General features: G+C 51.4%; 1 protein-coding gene across 1 annotated transcript in view; it reads right to left on the bottom strand.

The window, feature by feature from the left end:
• CACNA2D2 (calcium voltage-gated channel auxiliary subunit alpha2delta 2) overlaps window positions 1–19,518 on the bottom strand; it is a 210,839-nt gene that overhangs the window by 40,801 nt on the left and 150,520 nt on the right. The window lies entirely within an intron of this gene.

The following is a 19,518-nucleotide window of genomic DNA, read 5'->3' on the forward strand; positions in this document are numbered from 1 at the left end:
GCAGCACTCTGGAAAGGGTGTTCCAGTGTTTCCTGCTTGCTCCTGCCTTTCCTGGAGCAGGCCAGTACCCCCAGAGGAACTGCTGCCACTTGAACTCAACAGGCCTGAGCCACTGGCAGCTGTCGGCATTCCTCTGGAGCAGGGCAGGCTCTTGTTGCACAGGGCAAGGGCTGAACCCAGGTCCCTGTACTGACAGCCCCAGCTCTGTGCAGAGCAGGGCAGACTCCTCAAAAATGCCTCAAAACCCTCTCAAAATGGCCCGGTGCTGAGGCCCAGAGGTGCACCGTACTGCTCACCCAGACTTAACCCCTTTGTATGCCTGTGCCCAGACTGGGGTAACCAGAGGAACCAGGATTTGCCAGAAGCAGGATGGGGAGATGCTCAGCACCTCACTGGATGCTCAGCCATGAGACCCCTCACCAGCACAGAGGGTGCAGCAGGGCAGGGCTGCAGACTGGGCAGCCCCTGGGGTACTGCAGTGCCTCGAAGAAGCTGCAATCTAGCCTTTTGTGGACTCAAAGGGGATAGACAGGGCAAGAGCTCCAGGCTTTCTACAAGATCCTCTCTGCATCACTAAGAAAATAAAGCCAAGAACAAAATGAGCACATTTCCCTCCATCCCTTGACCAGACCCAGGCACCCAGGTTTGTGGGCAGCTGCCTGCCAGGGCTGTACAGAGCTGTACAACCCGATCAGCACCAAAATCCAGTGGGAGGCAGCCCAGTGTCCTGAGCCAGCCCATGGAGCCAAGGGCCATCCAGACCCCTGGGTGCTGGACACTCACTGCTAGCAGGGGCACGGGGTTTATGTCTGGCCATGCTGTACTCAGCACAGGCTGCTCTCCACCAGCTGCACAAGGCTCCCAGGGAATACACCCTGCCAGGTCTCAGCTCCAGGGGCCAACCCGTTCAGGGCTAACAGCCCATGAGGTCTTCGAGGCTGCTGCAGTCCCTGGAGGGCTCCCTAGAGAGTCAGAGGGAGACAGACCAAGCAAAGATGTACCGTACAGCACAGGCTCCTGCATTGCCTGCTCCTCATTTCCCTGCAAATGCATTTCCCCAGAGAGGGATGGACATGCTCTGCTCCATGCAAGTGGTGCTGGCAGCCAGAGCATGGGGAGAGAAATGAGCCCTGGCTGTTTTCAGACACTGAATTGGCTGGGAGGAGGAAGGAGCACTGACAGTGGAGTGACGTCTTTGGCTAAATAACACCCCCAAATTAACCCCCATGGGCAGCACCACAGAGATTCACATAACGAACACAAGACTCCCAGCGCTAGTACACACATGACTTCCACGCCATGAACCACAAATCCCAGGATGGAAAAGCACTCCTTTGCTCATCAGGGATGGGGCAGGCTGCTGGGAACCCACAGGGGCAGCAGTGAAGTCCCTGGGAAATTATTTTCCCAGGGCCTGAACAGTGGCCAGCTATAAGAGCACAAACACATCTGAGCCCTGGGCACAGCCACAGGTCACAGCTGCTGTCCCCACTGTCACCAGTTTCTCCAGCACTCCCATCAGCACACAGGGATGAAAAACGTCTCTGCCCTCCCAAATGGATGCTCAGGGGAAAGGAAGCCCCCAGGTGCCACCATTGTCCCCATGGCCCATGTAGGAGAGTGGCAGGGTGGCTTGAGCAGGGCTGTGGCAGCAGACGCTGTATTTCTGTATTTCTGTCAGCATGGCAAAGCACAGGCACTCAAAAGTAAAGTGAAAGACATCACAGATCTGGCGCTCCCCAGCCTGAAAATGCAGCTTGTTCTTATCAGATGCAGGGAAACACGAATCCATCACTGCATAATCTCAGCACGTACTGGTCGAAACTTTCCTGTTTAATCTTTTCTCTTTCTCTTAATCTTGATTTCCAAATCAAAGTGCTTGCTTTCAGTGGCCAGCATCCAAGGGGAAAGATCAGCTATCAGCTGAAGCAAAATCCTTATGGCTCCAGTGGCAGGCAGAAGGGAATGAGAAACAACATGTGGCTGGACAGAAAAGACAAGTGATATGAATTTTCAGGGTAGTTTTTCATGGTCTCACCTGCACAGGCATATCCCTACCTCCAAGAGCTGCCTAGAAAATCCGTGGCCCAATTCTGTACCTCATCCCCCAATCTTTTGTGCTCTGTTTATATATTGAGATGGCTGATTAAAGACAAGCATTTATTCTGAGTCGCATTTAAGGCAGTGGTGATGAAATATGCATTTTTCTATACTTGATAAGAGTGTGTTTGTTTATTATGGGCTGGGGTAAGATTTATGGACATCTTTAACTATTCAAAGCCTTGTGCAAAGTGCCTGGAGGGTTGCAAATGGTGCAGTAAGGGAGGGCTACACCCAAGAATGCCACCTCGACAGAAGACATTTTTTCACTGGAAAATGTCAATTTGTCAAAGTCAAACCAGATGCAATTTTGGTTAAAAAAAAAAAAAAAAAAAAAAAAAAAAAAAAAAAAAAAAAAAAAAAAAAAAAAGGAAACCCAGATGTTCTTGTTTGATAAATAGACAATGCAGGAATGGGGGAGCCCACAGCAGGATGGCACAGCCACAGCAGGGTGCTGTGCTGGCTCCTGGCCACCACTGGATGTTCATCCAGAAGTGCCCCCAGAGCCCTCGAACAGTTGCTCCTGGAGCATTTTCCTGACAAAAGACATCTCAGTCCCATGAGCAAGATGGTGACTGGGAGGAGAGAGGGACCAAGCGGGCTGCCAGCCATCCTTCTTGTGTAATCCTCTGCAGGGGACAGGCCTGGAGTGATGCCATGTGGGGCTCCCGTGGGAGCAGTCCCATCCTGTCACATCCCTGACTGGTGCTAGAGGGAGCCCACCCAGCCCCTGCCCGGAGATGGGCTGCTGACATGAACAGGATGGGTGATTGCTAGATTCAGGACCCTCCAAAACTGTGCCAATAACAACGGGTCCCTAAGGGGCTATCGGGGACAGCAGGGCCTGGGGTTGTTTGTTAGGGCTGGGTTTGTTGCTGCTCCCACAAACCCCACTGACAGCTCCCCAGGGAAGGTGACGGGTCTGCCCAGAGCCACACACTGCTGCAGGACGTCCCCATTAATGCCAAATGAGTTCATCATGAATAATGTTATTGTGATCGATTCAGCTCAAGGATTATTTCTAATCCTTAATAATGATTAAACCATTATTTTTCAAGTGTTACAGATCAATCAGACCAGCTCAAGGTGTGCTGCGTGCAGGGACTGTGAGATGCCCAGGAGGCAGGCTGTAGTGGAGAGCCTGGTAGAGTACAGGGCAGTCACCAAAACCTCTCCAGATTTCAGACCTGGGGTTGTATGGTTCAAACAGCAATAAAAAAATAGAGGAACTACCAAAAAATAAAGCATGGGTGTGAAATACCTGCAGATTTCCAGCAGGCTGTGGTGCAGAGGCTGCCCTGGCACTTTAAGGAGCATAGTTCTTTCTCCAGAAGTCACCCAGGGCTAAGGACAGGAGATTTAGAGGCTGAAAACAGTGAATTGAAACGACTCTGAAGGTCATGAAAGGCCAGCAGGAGATTTGCAAGGGATTGGTGTCTGGAGATGCCGACAGTGACAGCGGGGTGTGAGAGGGGGAAGGTGCTGCAGGGGCTTATTGTGCCCCAGCCTCATTTGTATTCTGCAGGGAGCTCCTCTCTGCCTTGCTGCTCACCAGGGCAGATCTGTCAGGAGCTCCCTACTCAGCTCACCAGCTCGCCTGGGATTAAGGAGCCTTGGGGATGCCACGGACTCTCAGTGGGCAGGTGGCAGCAAAGGTGGCATGGCTGGGCACACGCCTTCCCTCCCAAAAGATGGGCAGGACAAGCAAGGGGCAAGAGGGTGGGTGACCATCTGTCTGCCCAGAGGATGGCAACTCCAGACACATGGCTGCTGCTTTCCTCTGGCTTTGCTCCAGGACCTTGCTGCTCAGCCTGATCCCCCACAAGCTCACTCGCCCCACTCTGAGAATGGCTCACCCACGTGTGCTCACCCCAGAAGCACTTTTTGGGGACAGCTGGTCTGAGGCTGCTGGGAGTGTGGTGGTGGGGAACGCTTGGAGCACCAGAGCTGGCACAGGCAGGGACCACGACCTCCTCTCTAGTGGAGGTCCAAATCCATCCCTGCTGTTGGCATCCCCACTGCTTGAGAGGCCGGCACACAGGAGGATTGTCTCTGATGGAGCAGACACCCAGGGGTGATGCTCACCTCCTCTTTGCCATCCGTTCTCCCCCATCACACCTGGGGCTATCCTGCATTGCTCTGATATTTTTACATAGACTCTTTCCAAAGCAAACTGGTCCAATGATTTACTGAATCTCTTCTGCCAGCCCCACCATGGCAATAAGCATGCCCTGGCTGCTCCAGCCGCAGTCAGATCAGTGGGTTTAACTTGGGAAGCAGCAGAGCAGAGCCCAGGGAGACCAAAGACCAAGGATGGATTTATAAAACAGGATTACAGCAAACACTCTGCAGAAGGAGACTGAGCAGCCCTGTGTAACAGCAGCTATGCCACCCATGTCCAAGCCTCCACACAGGTGCCCCAAGCCTGTGTGGATGCTGGACTGCTCAGGCAGTCTGGGATGGTGTTCCTGGCCTCTCCCCACAACTAATGTGGAAGCCCCAGCCCTGGCCCATCACACAGCAGCTGTGTGTGCTGTGTGTGCCTAGGGATGTTTGCTCTGAGGGAAAGCCACTCCTGCTAAGCCTTCATTTAACTCCCTCAGCGAGACTCTTATCACCCTCATCGCAGCACCTCCAAGGCTCTGAAGTGCATTAACCTCCTGCAGCCCAGCACACAGCTAGGAGCAGAGATCTTCGCTGGAGATTCAAACACACTGTGCCACCAGGCTGGGGAGTGCCACACAGCATCACACCTTCTAGCCCTCCTCCCAAGGCAGGAAACTGCTGGTGAAAGGTTAAGGCAAGAAGGTGAAATCAAACACACATGACAAAGCCGAGAAACCCAAGCTGCAGGCAGGAACATCCCCCAGGAGCTGGTTTTGCAGCTCTTCCTCCTCCATAGTGAAGGAATGAGGATGGCACAAGCTCTCTCCTCTGGTACCAACCCGTCTTCCATGGAGAGGGCACCCTGAACCTCACCTGTTACTGCAGAGCATCTGGAAAGGCAAAAGCCCATTCCACGTGCTTCACATGTCTCCATCCTTTCTGCTTGCATGCAACAGGGCAGAGTGCACTTTCTCATGGTCCCACCTCCTGCCACCAGCTCCAGGGTGTCTCCACCCCAGCTCTCCCTCTCCTCCCCAGCATGTTCTCTCCCCTTTCATGGAACTCACCCCTAAGCAAACCCTACCAACAGTGTGCATGTCACCGTCAAAAAACGATCAACCAGTGACAAAAGACAGCACCCCCCTTGTGAACACATAGGGTGTCATGGTTGTGGCTGGCATGCAGCTACCAGATAAATATGGCCACATCAGACCCCCCTAACTCAACCAACCTAGAAGTAAAACAAGTCCTCGGATGAGGCAGGGATAGGTTGGATTCAGACCCAAGCAGGGATCTCAGCCAATTGTGTTCCATCCAGAAAGCAGACATATCACTGGTCAGGGAGCTGGGCGGTGTTAAAACCCAGGCCAATCAATGTCTGGGCCCGGGAGTTTTGAACTCTCTATATAGGAAGGTTCTGAACAACAAAACGTGCTGCTTGTCTTATGATCAAGAGGACTTGAGTCATGATTTTCTGTCTCCAACCACACATGAGAGTAGGGAATGTAAATCTTGAGTAAACACTGTAAAGCAGCGAAGCATCTCATCCTGTAATAATCTCCGAGACAGTTGATCCCAGGGCTCTTATTACCCCCCACAGCAGTCATCTGAAATCCACTCAGCAGCAGGCTCAGCCACAGCTCAGTATTGATCACGGAGGCAGCTTCAAATATGCTGCGGCATTTTTCTTTCAAAGCACTAACTTGTTTGTCAATAACTCCCTTGGCTGTGAGGAAAGAGAGGGATGGATAGAGCCCATCTCTCCTTCCCTTGCACCTGGATACAACCTGTGCATGAGGGAGGATGGGGCTGGAGCCAGCACTGCCTGCTAACATTCTCCTGCCCACGGGAGAGCAAATAAAGCCCCAGGGACTATCAAAGAGCACGTGGTAAATCCTCCAAAGGCTCCCAGACCTTGGTTCTGTACCAGCTGGTGCTTGCTGCCGGGGTCTGACAGGGCAGGGAGCAGGGACACCTCTGCAGAGCCAGCCCTGCCAGCAGTGAGGTCACAAGTGCAAACCTGGAGCTAAACCAGAGCCAGAGCTGCTGCAGACCCCATACGGGGCAGTGACAGAGCCAGCATCTGGCACTAGGGGCCCGGGATGAGCCCCAGAGCCACAACTCCCCCCATTTTACTGAGCACCTCAGTAACTCACGTCTCTGCAGGCCAGTAGCATGTGGCTCTTGTTCCCCTGTCAGCATTTCTCATTTCTCCTTCTTCTCCAGGGCCACAATTTTTACCAACAGGGAACACCAGCATCTTCCCAACAATCACAGGGAGGGGAGGAGTGAAACATCCCAAGAAGAGAGGTACCAATGTCTTTGCTGAGATGATGAGGAAAGGGAGAGCGTTGCTGCTCAGGCTGTTTCTCCTACCCCAAAATATTGCTCAGGTCTCCAGAAGGGCAGAACTTCCCACAAACAGCAAAGCACCAAGGGCAAAAGGACAGTGCAGAGAACCAGGTGTCCTTTGGCACAAACTGTGCTATCTTCAGCTTTTCTCCCCTTGCAGAAAAGCCTCTCTCTGTTACCGTTCTCCTGGAGTTCCTGTGCTCCATGGAGGTGGATACTTGCTTTCCAAAATCACAGGCAGAGAGCAGCTCTGCCCCTGTTCCCTGTCATGCAGGAGGGGAGAAGGAGGGCAGCAGCACCGTGCCCTGTAAACCCATGGGGACACTTATGCCTGGGGACCAGCAATAGCAAAAGCTCAGCTCAGCTGCTCAGACCCTCCTTGGCTCCTGCCTCATCCCTCCTGGGAGAGGAACGGCTCACACCAGGGTGTAGGATCTGTCCCCACCTCCAATCAGCAGTGAGAGAGCCATGGCAGGCAGGATGGAGGGATGAGGCCAGGAACAGGTGCAGGCAGGCTTGGCCTCTCTCACTGTCCCTTTCCTCTGAGCGGAGTCAGCAGAAGGAGCATTTGGCCACACTGGCATTGCCTCATCCCGCATCCTCCCGCCTTTCACCCTGGACATATGGCAGCAAACTTTGCTCTTGCATTAGAGATTACTTTTAACAGTACTGCTAAATATCGTCATGCTCAAGTCCTGCTGGAATGTGCTGCTATTTGAGATGCAGGTGGTGCCTTGGGAAGCCAAACGAGGCACACTTGCCTGCTTTGCTCAGGATATGAGAAAAATCCTTTTCCTCCATCCCCTTTGCCACGCTATTTGCAGTCATGGTAGCCTTTTGCATCTTCTTTAGTTAATGGAGAGGAAAGCAGGAGTATTCTCTGCTCTGAGATGCAAACATTCAGCCAGAGGAGAGACAAGCAGGAGTATTCAGCTGCCCTGTGGCAGCACAGTTCTTCAAGCTATCCATCTCCAGCAACTTTAAATGGTGCTCATTTCACACCTCTCCCTCTCTTTTGGGGCACCATCTCACAAGATGAGCACGGCAGAGAAAGCCCAGTCTGTTCTTGATGGAAGTTCCTACCATTTTCACAGCAGTCAGACCCATAAAAGCCTAAAATTCTGTCTGTCAAGGAAAGAAGTCTCTTGGGCTGAAGCTGGAATATTGGTGGCTGCCTCCCAGGAGGTGCTGAAGAGCTGGACCCTGTCAGCAGCATCCCAGAGGAGCGATGGATACAACCATCTGAGAAATGTGGCTCCAGAGCTTTTTTGGTTGTGGGTGGGACAGATGTGTCCCAGCAGTGTCAGGGCTGTCCATCCCAATCCAAGCCCCCCAAAGCTGGGCTGCCAGGCTAAAAGCCTGGTAGGTGCTGCTAGCCACAGCTCTTGCCATTGCCTGCTTTGCTGAGGTCCTGCTCTGTGCTGGGAGACAGCAGCAGGGACAGGGCGGGTGAGCTGCTGGGCACAAACACAGCATCCTGGCACAATGCAGCATGTCTGCCAGAGCTCTGCCACCACTGGAAGGGCTTGGGGACTCTCCTGCTGGGTGACAAGCAGCTGCTTGCTGCACAATAAGGTTTCAGATTACCAGAAATAATTCAGGTCAAGATGCATTTGCTGGAAGGTCAGAGCTGGGAAATGTGACAGCAGGCGATTCACCAAGCTGTGGAGGAGGAGACAGTGCTGCCCTTGGCTCCTTCCATCTCCTTTTCCCCCATGCCAGTTTGGCTCCAATGGGAGGCATGACTGGAGGGACATGGCTCCCACAAAGAATTTTTGGAGATGGTCCCTTCTGGCATGAGGTCCCAGGGCAGGCTCAGCTTCTGCAGTGCTGGAAGTGTCACCCTGTCACAGTCTCAGCCCACTGCTGCAGCCCATCTCCTCCCAAATACATTCCAAACATTCACACAAACAGCGCTCCCTAAACCACACTCAAATATCCTGTGGACCTCCTGCTACGATCATCAAGAAGGACTTGTCACAGTTCAAAATCCATTACAATAACCACAAGGCATTTCAGCAGCAATTATGAGAGATAGTTGCACTTAAAAATCAATTTTACTTAGAGCTTGGAGGAACAAGGTTTTTTTAAAAATAAAGGAAATAAAAAAGGAAGTGATACAACTTGTCACTTGGGCAGGAGAAGGAGGAATTTGCCTGGCCAGGTCTTAGCAGCCAGAGTCTTCAAAGAAAAAAAAATAAATCCTTCCTTATCATTATGCTTGCGTATTTTGGACAAATAAGTTCCACGTGAAGATGAGAAGAAGTTCAAGGAGTGGCTCTCCCTTCCCTGTGGTTCCCCACACGGTGCCAGCAGCACAGAAGCTCCTGAGAGATGCAGGAGGGCATCCCTGAAAACCCAAAGTACAGCCTGCATCCTGGCAGCCCCTGAGTGCCTGCTCCATGGGCATGAAACCTTTTGAGCCTTTGAAATCCTCCCCTTTAGCTCTCTGCCTTTCATTCAGGCGGAGGCTGTTGAAAGTTTGTACTGGAAACCATTTACAATTGATTTATTTTAAGGCATCACCTCTTGCTGCGCTGTGATGTGCGAGCTCTAAAAAGCGCCTCGTTTATTATCTGCTGCCACTCGGGGATTCCCATGTGGCACATCCCAGCACAGCCAGAGCTTCTCTGCTATCAGGTTTTGATGCTAAGGCAGATTTTCAGCACGCACAAATTCCCATAAGAGTGCCCCAAAATACCATCACCCTACAACCACAGCAAACCCTGAGAGAAACCCACAACATTTCCCCACTTGAAACCCTCCAGGGACACACGTGACGTTTTTTCTGATGTCCTCCAGTGCCATCAGCCACCCTCCTGCAGCCTGAGAGGGATCAGACACACTGAGCAGCTACTCAGGCCTCCATTGCCACTGTGATTGGAACACGAGCAGAGTAGTTGACACTGTCAGTTTTAAACACCGAAAAAAAAAAAAAAAAAAAAAAAAAAAGCAACTGCAGTGGAAAAAGTCATAGAAAGGACGTTTTAGTGGTATTTTGCTCTAAAAACAAGGACAATAGTTGGAGCCAGCTTTGCTCAAACTTTCAGAAAACACAGCAAAGAAGCCCCAGTGGCTCCAGGTGAGGAGGGAAAGTTTCAAGGAGATGGAAGGGAGCAAGTTCAGGAGGCCACCAAATGGCTTTTCCTAATGTGACAGCTCACAGTGACCTCAACACTCATCCACCTCCCCCTGGCATTTCCATGGGGCAAGGGGCAGCCTCCAGGCTGCCAGGACCCATTCTTATCCTGTTGGGAGACCCTTTTTTGAGGTCAGGGTGCTTACTCCCCCTCTCCTGGCCCTTCAGACCTCACTGCTCTTCGTCAAGATGTCCCAATGTGCTTTCCCACTCCTGTGCCTTCTTATTCAAGGTTCCAAATCCTCACATGGTATTTCCCTTCAGTCCCCATCCCTATGTTGATGCTTAGAGACCACTGGACAAATCCAGGTTCTGCTGATGGAGCAGGGTGGTTGCTGCTTTGCTTTTGCCCTCCATTCACCTGTTCTCTCTTGTTTGGAGCCTAAAATTTCAGTGTTGTTCAACTCTGCATTTTTACAGCCCAGCAAGCCCCATTTATGGCCCAGCTTTCTCAGTTACAATGAAAGAGGGAACCAAACAGAAGAGAATAACCATCATGGATGCAAGGGGATCTGATGTATTCAACACTGAGCCCAGCCCTTGGCAGGTGTATTCACTCTACCTCAGCCCATATCTCCCTATTTTCTGGTTTTTACAGGCTTCTGGTATTATGTACGCATAACTTGACCAAAGAACTTCAATACAGGTCCTCTTCTGACTCCTTTATCATCTCAATTTCTTTCTTTCGTTCCTTCTCTTTGCTTGTCCAAGGAGAGCAACTCTCATTGCCTACTGCAAATCTGGCTCCTGCCGGGCAGATGTGATACCCAGAAAGTGCTGGTGCTAATAAAGGCCCTGTAAGGAGAGCTCAGCTTCTCTTCTGCTCCTGCAGCAAGGGTGAGTGCCTTCCATTCCCATGGGGAATAGAGAAAGACCCAAGCCAAGGAGGAGGACTCAAGGCACATGTCCTGAAATCAGGACAACTTACCACTACACACATTTCTTAGGCTTTGTCTTTATTAAAATTGCCAGAGATATATCCTCACACAGCCCCCTGAGAAGCCTCTCCCTTCCCTGAGGCATGTGGCTCCGGCACAGATGGGAACCTACAACCCTCCCGTGGGGTCTGTGTTTGTGGGGAGAAATCCTTCCCAGCTCAGGTTTTCCCTGTGACAACACTGGGCTGATGCAGCAGCTCCCCAAGGGAACCTGCAGTGCCCTTCCCTCTGTCCTGCTCCAGGAACATGTCTTGCTGTTTCTGTTAAACCCAAAATGCAAGGCAACTCGACACTTTCAGTTTTAAAGACCGAGGTGGGGGAGAGAAAGCGTGGAGGAGCTTCCCTAAGGGAAAAGCCATCAAATGGAACAGGTTTTCAACAACTACAAGTTTCTTGACCTTTTCCACAGTCATATCTTTAATGTTTCAGGGATGGATTTGATAAAAAGAAAAAATTAATAAAATAGATTTCATTTTTAAAAAAAGGTCAGGACATGTGTTACAGGGAAAAACTCATTTAGGTTCCTACCTGATGCTGAGGAGCCTTCCCCTACCTCCCACCCAGGGCACTCCAGCCCAAGCATCTACCTCCTCACCTTTCTTTTCATCACATTCAGGGTTTGATCTCTCCTGGACTTTTCCTTCCCCTGCTAGACATGGAATCAGGTACCATAAGCATTCAGAGATGCTGACAAATGCTTGGGAGTCACAAATATTTGGTGGGATGTTGCACATCTAACTTGGAGATGCAGTCAGTGAGCCCAAATATGGAGAAGATTGTCCAGCCTCCAGAAGTTTGTCCAGCCTCCAGCACAGCTCTTCTCTCTGCAGCTACTCGACCTTGAGCCCAAAGTTCTCCCCAAATATCTTGACAGATGTTGAGGCTGTAGCCATGCCCATGCATGGCTATGCACAGCAGAACACCAACATTTGCACTCTCTTGTCCATCCTTTCATGGCTCCTGCACCCATCCCATGGATATCCCTGTCTGTGGAAATGAACATGGATCCCACCTGCTCTGTCTGAGCTCAGACTTATCCAGAGCAAACACAGCAAAATAAATTTCCCAAGCACAGAACCAATCCCTGCTGATCAAGATGTCTTAAAAAATAAATGGTATTTAATAGCAGCTCCATCCCAGCTGCCCAGCGGATGTTCTCGGGGACTCAGAAACAAAAGCAGCCTGGACGCTACGGACATTTCTATTATTAAGCCAACTCTACAATTAGAGCAGACTTCTGTCCAACGTTTGCCTCTTTTCACCATTCTCTCATTATTTTTTTTAATTCACTAAGAACAAAATATTATTCATCAAAGTTTGCAAAAAAACCCGCGAATGGTTGCGATAACATCATACTAAGTTATTAAGTGGTGACAATGGGGGACAATTACAGTATATATAGTCCATTATACAGCACTGCCGTCGGGATGAATCAAAGTAAAATACCCTGTGAATGGTGAGGAGCTTATTAACAGGAACATTGGTGTGCCAGAACATAATACCTGCATTCAGCCCCAGAGTTAGTGCTGAGCTGCTGCTGCTGCTGGTGGGGACTGCAGGGGAAAGCGGTGGAAAGGGCTGGCAGCTCCACTGCACTGCTTGAGGCACCAGCCCCATGGATTGATCCTCAGTGCTTAAATACGGAAAAAGGGCAAAACCTCAATCCTGGGCCATCATCATGCAGTGTCTCCCCCTCTAAATCTGTTTCTGGAAAGCTCAGAAGATTTTTGCAATGGCTCAGCCAAGCACAAGCAGACAAGGACTTCTCTCAACTCCCACCCAGATCAGGAGCATCCTCTCTGTGCTCACCAGCACCCCAAAGTGTATCTCACTGCTGCCTTTTGGACAAGGAGTGTTCCACCACTATCAGCAAATCTTTGCAGGTCCCACTCAGAGGTGTTGGGCACATCCCAGACTCCCTTTCCACATCACCTGAGGCTGCCCCTTGCCTGCAGCAGCAGGTGAAGAGGGCCATGATGCTGGGAGATGCATGAACTAAATTATCTGTGAAAATTCTCTTTTGCTGGGAAGGGAAACGAGTAAGCAAGCTGCATGCCTTCTTCCAAAGCACAGCAGCAAAATGCCCAGGTTTGGCTGTGCTCAAGGACTAACCTGTGGGAAGAGCTGGTTTTGTGCTCTTCCTCCCAGCTCTGCAGCCCACTCACACCTGGACACAGTTTGGGTAGGTCTTGCCCTGTGGAGTCTGTTCAGCACTCAATGTGATACCCAGGGTCTGGCCTTGGCAAGACAGACTCTAGCTACCCCTCCTGCCTGAGGGGATACTTCCAATGTGCTCTGTGAACAGTGGTTTGGTCAGTTCTGCTCCCTCTCAATGACACTGGCCTTGTGGTTCCTTCCCCCTTGGTGTGTCTGCATTGGCTTCAGGTCAGTGCCCTCACCTGCCCTTGGCCCCACCCCCAGACCCTCTCAATATCTAAATAAAATGGACTCTGGTGCTTAACCAAGGAGACTTGTCTGTTTCCCTGCCAGCACCTGCACCTCCCTGGACACGATGATCACTGTTGCCACACGATGAAACATTGCCCCTTCCCTCTCTGCTGCCCTGAATCCTTGCCAGTGGTGAAACCCTGCTCTCCTTTGCCAGTGCTGGGTTTCCTGCTGCTCCAGCAGCTCTGGTTTGCTCCTTCTAAGATGTTATTTTTATACTTCCCTTAAAATACAACACTAAGAGAGGCTTCTTGACTATATTAACATTAGGAATCTAATCAGCAATCAGACAGCTCATAATTTTCTGATTAGCTCTGATTATACTCAATCTTTAGGAATGGAAAAAAAAAGAGGGAAAGAGGAAAAAAAAAACTTAGAAGGAAAAATATAAAAATATTCTCTGCTCAGTTTTCCCACCCTGATTCCCTTGATGAGGCACAGAGTCACAGGAATTGCTCTGCTGTTACCAGCTAAGAAGGCACAGTGCCACAGTGACCTGTAAGACAGTGTTGGTCAGTATCCTGGTGCCATCACACTGCTGGTCTTCATCCTTCCAGGCTTGGCTGGGATATTGTGCCGGAAAGGGGCTGCTCAGGGAGTGGAGAAGACATCAAGGGTGCCAGAGCTGCTGACAAACCCAGAGGAGTGTTGTGAGCTCTGCTCTCAGACCAGACATCTCCAATAATCTGCTAAAAGACAGGGTAAAATGATGCCACAGAGAAAGGAAATGATGTGTGTGTATCCAGCTGGCTTCAGTCTGGAGAACGGAACCTCTCCAAGTGATGAGGAGGAGGCTGAAGAACTTTGTGAGTCAAGGCCATGGCCTCAACACCAGCTTGGCAGGAGATGATTGGTGCTTTGTGGCAGCTCAGAGAGAAAGATTCCAAGGATTCAGGATCTGAGGACTGCCAGAAGGTGGGACAAAAATGAGCACACGGCTTGAAGGCCCTTGGCAGGAGCAGAAGATGCTCCAGCAGGCAGATTTACCTGCAGACCAGGTGGCAGGAGCAGGAAAGGCATTTCCTCTGAGCATCCTACAACAGCAGGGCTTTTGTGAAGGAGGAGAAAGGGATGTCCTGGTGCTGAGCCTCACAGCTGCAGCCAGGAGGGAGGAAACTGAGGAAGAAGCCAGAGGAAGGAGATCTAAACCAACCCCTCAAACAGAGTTAATCAGTCGCGTGCGCTCTGCGTAGGAGATTCACTCCTGACTGCAGCAAGCGATCAGCTGATGCTGTGAAGCATGAGATTTAATTATTTGTATCATAGCCATGGCCTGCATAACTACAAATGATATTAATGGTGATAAAATTGTCCAGCTGGCTCTTCAAACCCATCACTACCCTGACTGGCTGCCTCCCACGGCAGGGATGTGCTGCCTTGCAGGGGCCGCTCACGCTGCGGCACAGCCAGCAGCAGAGCCCGTCCACCCAACACACACCATCTGGAGCAACCATCCCATGTCCACATGGCACTGCCGAGCACAGAGCACGTGCTTCCTGTCTTGAAGACAGTCTGGGTAATGAGAGGTGCTCTGTCAGAGCACTGCCTGGCTCTGTATTTGCAGCAGCGTAGCTGAACCTCAGCAGAGCTCACTCCTGCTCACAGGCTGGGCAGACACTTTGCTGGAGAGGAGAGGGCAGCCCCATCTCCCTCCAAGCTGCTCACTGCTTCAGGCTGCTCCTCAGGGCACTGGCAGAGCTGCCAGGGAAAGCACTGCTCCTCACCTAGGTCAACCCAAATGGGTTACAAAGATCTGCACTAAGCAATCATACTGCTAAAAACCAGAGTACAGCAAAGTAGAGTAGAACAGAACAGTTCAGGTGGAAGTGACCCGAGTTAATCATCTTGTCCAATTGCAGGACTAAGGGACACCTGCCCACTTTAAATCCAAAGAATTCCACTGTCAAAGTAAATGGCCCAGGTCAGAGCAGAGCAGCCACAGTGCTCCCAGCAGTCAGACACCACTCTCCTGTAGAACTCCTTGGCTGAGGCCTCCAGTCATTTTTACCACGGCTTCAAAGAAAAAAGCTTGAAATCCCCACTTGAACTAAACTGTGGAGAAGGAGAACGTGCAGACACCCCAGAGCTTGGCTCTCCAACATGCTTCACCACAGCATCCCAAGTGGGCAGCAGGGTTACCCAATCCCCTTCCAGCCCAGCAAAGCACGTGAGGCCCAGGAGGACGTTGTACGTGTCCTGGAGATAACAACAGATGGACTGATCCCTTTCATCCACTGGGACTCAAGCCCTCCCATAGCAGATGCAGTGCTCAGCACCCAGTGGGACTCTTACTGAATTATCTCAGTGCACACACTAAAACCCACCCCAGTTCCCATGCACAGGTGTCCCCAGTCCCCACTCTAGGTAAGTCTCCTCCTCACACTCCAGCCACAACCACAGAGCTCTCTTTCATGAAGCAATTGCCAGAGCTGTCATTACTTTGAGGTGACCTCTAGGAAAAAAAAAAGTTGAAGTTTAAAAAGAAAATCTCTCTGGGTAATGCTATGCAAATTGCCAGTGAGGCAATCAGGCTGACTTTTAAACACTGGCCCCTGTCGAAGGGCTTACAAGACAGTCTTATTGTCTTGCTATCAATTTGCATCTCATTACCCACAATGCCCCTCTGGTTGGAGGTAACCTTTTGGGGAACACGCCGCAGTGGTGAGGAGCCCGAGGACACTGTGGTCACTCCTGTTTGCAAAGCTTTTGTGTGGCCCAGCACCTGAAATGTGATAGGTGAGGAGCCAGGTCACTGCCAGCCACCTGCTGACCTTGTGCCAGACACTGTGACCTTGTGCCACTTCTGTCACCTCCTCCGAGGGCTCTGCCCGTGCTGGCTGTCCCATGGACACAGGCACAATGTGTGTCCTTCCCACTGGATTCACCAGCCCCCGTGGTCCCCAGAGGCTGCACAGCAGCAGTTTGTTTCCACCCAGCTGATCAAGGCCATTCAAAATGTTTCTAAAAGTCTTTGCATGCTTTTGCACATCTCTGCCAACCCTCCCCACCTTGGGGAGATGGTGCCAAAATAGCATTTTTTGATAGGAAGGAAATCTGCCGTGTCCTTGTCCTTGTCCTCAGCCTGCTCCTGCTTCTTCAGCCTCCCCAGTCTCTGCTGCAGTCTCCCACACCAGGTGCCTCCACCTTCCTCTCCATTCCCACCAATCTGGGGTGACAAAACCAAGTTCTCAGCAATCATCTCACCTACGTGAATCATGGATGCCCCGACTAAACTGCCCTTGACACACTGCTGCAGGGAGGCTGCCTGGCCACACCCTACATTACTTGGCTGCACCCCACAGCCACCTGCAACCAGAACCTTTTGTTCTCCGAGACAGGAGCGAGCCACAGGTCTCCACGTCCCTTTTGTAAGGTCATTCATCCAGCTCAAGCAGCCAGCACGGGCATCCTGCCTCCAGGTGCCTTGGGTACCCGTGCAGCCAGGCCAGGCAGCGGCTGGGAAGCTGCCCAGTGGAAAAGGACCTGGGGGTGCTGGTTGACAGCAGCTGTATGTGAGCCCAGGCGGGCAAGAAAACCAATGGTAACTGGCTTGGATCAGCAAGTGTGGGCAGCAGGACCAGGGCAATGACTGTCCACCTGTACTGGGCACTGGTGAGGCCACACCTTGAATCCCGGGTTCAGTTTTGGGCCTCTGATGACAAGAAAGACACTGAAGGGCTGGATCATGTTCAGAGAATGGCAGTGGATCTGGGGAAGGGTCTGGTGCACAGGTCCTCTGAGGAGTGGCTGAGGGAGCTGAGGGTGCTCAGCCTGAATAAAAGGAGGCTCAGGGGGGACCTTCTCACTCTCTATAATTGCCTGAAAGTTCTAGACAGATGGCTGTTGGTCTTCTTGCCCAAGGAGCAAACAGTAGGACAAAAGGAAATGGGCTCAAGTCGTGTTAGGGCAGATCTAGATTGGATATTAGGAAAAACTTCTGCACTGCAAGGGTTGTTAAGCATTGGAACAGGCTGCCCCAGGGAAGTGGTTGGGTTACCATCTCTGGAGGGATTTAGCATATATAGATGTGGCACTTGGGGCTATGGTTTAACAGTGAATATGGTCAGTATAGAGTTTGGAGTCTCATCTTAGAGCTCTTCTCCCACCTAACCAGTTCTACTGACACAGCACAAACGCCCTCCTGCCCTGGCAGACCCTGGCAGACCCTGGCAGACCCTGGCAGACCCTGGCAGACCCTGGAGGACCCTGTCAGCAGCATCCCCACCTCCTCCTGCCCCCAGGGCCAGCTCAGCCATGAGCACCTCCCTCAACAGCCCTGTGCTCCCTGCAGCAGCAGCAGCACAAGCAGCAGCCGGGGTCTCTCTCACTCTCTGTTTTCCTTCTCCCCATGAACTCTGCAGTGTGAGAGCTCCTCAGGGAGGCTCAGAGCTGCCCTGCCTTTGGCAGGTTCCTGCCCTGCCCTGCCTTTGGCAGGCTCCTGGCGGCTCCCCACGTTGCTAAGTGCTGGCGGGGCCAATGCGCGGTGCCATCTCCACCACGGCCAGGGGTACCAAGGCAACAAAGGGACTTCTAACAGGCGAGGAAGAAAACCCAACTGCTTAAAATCCTCCTGAATAATGGTGCTGCCTCCCCGCTGCTCAAATCAGATGCAGCACTTTGTTGTTACGATAACTAAATACAGAAGATTTGAACAGCTGGAAACGCAGCAACAATATTTAAAAGAAGGTTTTCTTTTTTTTTCCTTTTTTTAAATTGTTAGTCTTTTATCCAATAATGGTAATGGGCTTTTTAGTGTTGTTATTATTATTTTTGGTTTTAAAGGCACAACGTGCCCTACTCTGATGTCTTTGCATAGTGCTGGTCAGGCTGTGAAGCCGGCTCTCGCCTGGTGATGGCAGGGAATAACTCTGAGACACTTGATTAAACCCAGACACAGGGCTCCAGCACCCTGCTCAGCCCTGCACCTCACTGACAGGACCCAAAGGTGCTGCAGGGGAGCAGCAGGAACCAGGCAGCAGTAAGAGCAGCAGTGCCAGCTCCACGCCTGCTGAAGGGGAGCACTGGAGGTAGCTGTGGCTGTTATCAGCTCACACCCTCAGCCACCAGAGCCCTTTCACCCTTGGAGCAAGGGAAAACACTCAGTTACCGTCAGCTCCATGCTGATAACAGGCAGGATGTGTTGGGGGAACCAAAATGCTTGAAAGGGGGGTTTTGAAATGTGCTGGAATGAAAAGAAACCTCCAGAACCTGGGCATCCTGGCCTTACTTGCCCACACAGATATTCTGGTGGTGACTGCACCTCTCTGGGTTTTTTAGAAGTGCAGGAGCACAGATCTAGCTGGCATTCAGGCTGCAGTGTCTGACTTTATGACGGATCTGGATGAGACACAGTGAGTCAGTGATGGCTGATGGGACACACGGCTCCCAATGTCCCCCACACAGACAGGACCCTCTCTCTTTCCTCCTGGACCTGCAGAGCCCACGACCTGATGGTTGATCCTCTTACATTAATCTTGAAAAATGCAGCATAAATAATTTGGTGGGTAACTGCAAGGAATTAAGACAATGCAACCAGTGTAAGTGTAAATAAACCCAGTATTTTACAATGTAGTATTTTGGGTTGTGGGTTGTTTTTTCATACACTGAGCTGTGCCAATTCCTGAGATGCAGTTGGCACTGGCCCTCCCAGTCATCAGTGAATCACACTGCCATCCAGCCCTGTGACCCAACATCTCCCTGTGGCTTCAAGAGCCCACAACAGTGAGTTAAGGCAGAAAAGCTTCCTGACCATGGGATATCTGGGAATACACCTTGTCTCAAGGCCCTTGTTGCTTTGGGACTGTGAACCCTGGAGCTGGCAGCTGGTGGGAATGCCTTGGAAAGCCCAAGCAACCAATCCACCGTGGCTCTTCCACGAGCCAAACTGGATCATCCGTCATGGCAGTGTCAGGCATTGCTCCAACAGGGAAAGCCTCCCATGAGGTCCCAGGAGGAGCACAGATGGAGAGAAGGTTCCCAAGCATCCCTTTTGCAGCTCTGCTCTTGCTTTAGGAGTTACTGACCCTCCCTGCAAACCCAGCCCTGATTTACCCTCACCCACGCAGCCATGGCATGGTCCCCACACCCAGCAGAAATGAGGTGTCTGAGCACACATGCCACTACCAACATGCTGAGAGACCGCCATCAGCTCCTGCACCAGTACAAACCAGAACCTGGGCTCCAGGTCCTGCAGCAGTCACCCCTACCCCATCCTGTTTGCTGAAACGTCAAGCCAGGGGGCATCCCCTGCCCCACGCAAGACCTCTTACCTCAAAACGACTAATATCACCATGAAGCTCATTGCTACAGACTCAGTACTGCTCAAGGGGTCTGGAATAAATAAACCAGGGTTTAGAAGTACCAGCAAAAGCAAGGCAAGGAGAGCAGGCCCTTCTGCTGCTGGTTTGGGGGACAGGAACCTGCTTGCTCTGAGTG

Source organism: Sylvia atricapilla, chromosome 11, assembly GCF_009819655.1.
Source record: "Sylvia atricapilla isolate bSylAtr1 chromosome 11, bSylAtr1.pri, whole genome shotgun sequence".
Classification (NCBI taxonomy): domain Eukaryota; kingdom Metazoa; phylum Chordata; class Aves; order Passeriformes; family Sylviidae; genus Sylvia; species Sylvia atricapilla.